This window comes from Acyrthosiphon pisum, chromosome X (genome assembly GCF_005508785.2).
Source record: "Acyrthosiphon pisum isolate AL4f chromosome X, pea_aphid_22Mar2018_4r6ur, whole genome shotgun sequence".
Lineage (NCBI taxonomy): Eukaryota > Metazoa > Arthropoda > Insecta > Hemiptera > Aphididae > Acyrthosiphon > Acyrthosiphon pisum.
The window spans coordinates 97,171,331-97,174,536 of record NC_042493.1 but is presented as its reverse complement, the minus strand read 5'-3'; positions in this window follow the sequence as shown (position 1 = coordinate 97,174,536).

The window sequence follows — 3,206 nt, the reverse complement described above, 5'->3', positions numbered from 1 at the left end:
TTGACTTGTGTTAAATGTTGTGTTTTAACGTTTAAGAAAAACAAATTTTATTATACGATACAAAGGATTTTCGAAGCTTCAGTAATCAACACTTTCAATTAATATCGTGATTTATTTTGTTATCAGTTTGATACTGAATATAGTTGAAAAATATCGAGTTCATTTTTTAATTCAAATATTTTGAAGTTTTGTACATTGCCAGTATCTACAGCCACTTCAGAGAGATCTTTTTCAACCTTAAAAAGGTTGAAAAGTTATCTAAGATCAACAATGAATGAAGTAATGTATTTTAAGAAATATTTTTATAAAAGTTAGAACATAACTATATTAGATTCTGAGCGGAGCGATTAAGCTAGTGGTTCTACAATGGTGTTTATTATTATTTTTTTTTATCCTGTATACAAATTTTCTACCAGAAGGAGTGCTTCGATTTCAATATATCGTACCTTATCTTTTAGCAAATTGGATCAGGATAGTACTTTAAGCAGGGCATTTGATCTCAATAGTTATTTAATGTCATGGGAAAAACCACCGACAAATTACAAAAAACCGCTAAAAATGGATTTTTAATTTCTAATGCTTTGTTTATAACCATAAAAACGAAAAACAAAAAGTATATTTCAATATTAATTCAATTCACGGGCTATAATGAATAATAACCATATAAAATATCCAGACTGACAAACCACCTCCACTCAGAATCGTTTTCCTTATACAATGATATTATATCATTAAATTCAAGTTTAATAAAATCCATTATACATTCATCCACTTGTAACCTACCTACTGTACAGCAGAGCGACATCCACTTACCGGCTTTTTTTAAATTTGTTTTGTACGTATTATTATTTAATACCAATTAAAAACTCAACAATTTTAAACCGTCTTAGAAATATCGTATATTTATTTAATAAAGAGTAATTGGGTGGTGTTTTCTGGCGGCTCTGTTTTCCGAAAATTATTTGGACCCTCCCCATGACAAATTCCTAAATAAGCCACTGGCATAAATCATAGATCGTTATATGTATATATACATTTTACATTTTATAGACATTACAAAAAAAAGTCGATGACAATGCTTTTCCGCAAACATTTGACATATAAATATTTAGCCTGTTGGTTATTTGAGTTTTAGACCACTGCCCTATCAACTATATATGACTATAAGTTATTTAAGTGCGTATTTTATAAAACAACTATTTTATATACAATAACAAATTATGAATCTTTTATGGGTATGGAAAATAGAGGCAAGAAATGGGAACTATCAGCCAATTGATGTCAAAATGAATTATTCCAGAAAATCTTTTGTTCAAAATTGTTTATATTATCTAGGACATAGAGTATAGGTCATATTTATTTTAACTTAATACAAATACATATAAGAAAAATAATATATTATACAACTAGAAATCTTAATCTTAAAAATACAAGTTATAAAAAAACATTCAGTTATGAGTTTATGACTATTTTCAATACAAGATTAAGAAATTTACCTATAATGGAATACAATATGTCATTTGAATCATATTATTTTACATTTTCAATTTTATTTTATTTTAGAATGTAATTTTCGCATATATTAAATATTAAATTTAACTCCCTACCACCAACAACTAAACAATCATTGTTGTAACCTTTATAATGCTTATATTTTTTAAAATTTATTACAGTAAAAATGTTATGAAAAAATTAAAATTAAAAAATATACCTACTTGTATTAAATAGGTACGCTGTATAATTATATTATAAATTATAATAAAAGTTTAATGATATCTGATAAAAATGAGAAAGAAAGAAATCATAGTGGTATTATTAAGAGAATTTCAGTGCAAAATACCTTTTCTATTCTCAACATAGATTAAATGCAATCTAATAACAAAATAATAATATAACATAATATGTATTACAAAAATTATTGATGATAATATTTTAGTGTCATGAGCGGGGTTGGGATAGTATAGCATTTGCATATTGCTTATGAGATGCTTAAAAAATATCAGAGTAAGCTAAAAATGTGTTTCAAGATAAGGAGAACTCAAATTAAAAATTTTATTTTGCTTTTTTTACGATTTTTTAGTGTTTAATGGTTTTTCGGACTTTTTGAGTTTTTTTTGCATTTTTACCTGTATTTGAATCAAAATATGACCGATATTTTATGAAATTATATTTTAGTAAACGTGTTTTTAGATTCCTGTCAATCGAATAATTACGATAATTTCGTATTAGGTATTTGGTTCTAATTTTTGTAATCTGCTGATTTTGTTGGGTTTTTTTGTCGATTACTACTACGATTATTAATCGACGATTATCAACGAACGAGTGTTGAATGCGGTGTATAGTCAATTCATTTGGATTCTGATCAGAGTGACTAAATTATTTTATCTAAAGTAACTACATATAATAATTTGTAAGTGATTAAAGAATTTTTGCATATTTTCTTGTTTTTATTGCATATTTTTAGAGCATATTTAAGGTATTATAGCACATATTTATACAACTTTAAGTGCTATTAAATCCCAACCCTGGTCATGAATTTTATATTTTATTATTGTCTGATAAAAAATAAATTTATTCTTATAGATGGATTTCAAATTGTTTTGAAACAATATTAAGAACAATCAAAATGATATTATTTTAAATCATTATTTTTAAATGCGTCTTATTTCGTATTTTTAGGAGGGCCAAAGAGAGATAACAAATATTAGCTGACATATTCTTTAATATTATTATAAAAATATATGGGTTTAAAAAAAAAATTTATAAAAATTTATAATTGTATAACCATTATTATATTCTGTGGTATATCCTCGGGTACGATGCAATTTTATCATTATAACTATGTTTTGGTATCTCATTACGCCATGTAGCCTTGATCATATCAGCGGCCTTCTCAGCAATCATTATGACCGGCGCGTTGGAGTTGGCGCCGACTAGAGTGGGCATGATGGACGAGTCCACTACTCGGAGTCCATAGACGCCGTACACCTGAAGCGTTGGGTCCACCACGGCGGTCTTATCCCACTTGGGACCCATCTTGGCGGTACCGCCAGGGTGGTATGTGGAAACGGTGTAGTGCTGGATCATGCATTCCCAGTAGGCGTAAGAGTGCCACGGCAAGGTCTGACAAGTGCAAAACGGTACGTCGTGCAGATCGCTGCCCAACCTAAGGAGAGACCCGGTCCGGGACATATCAAACACAGACC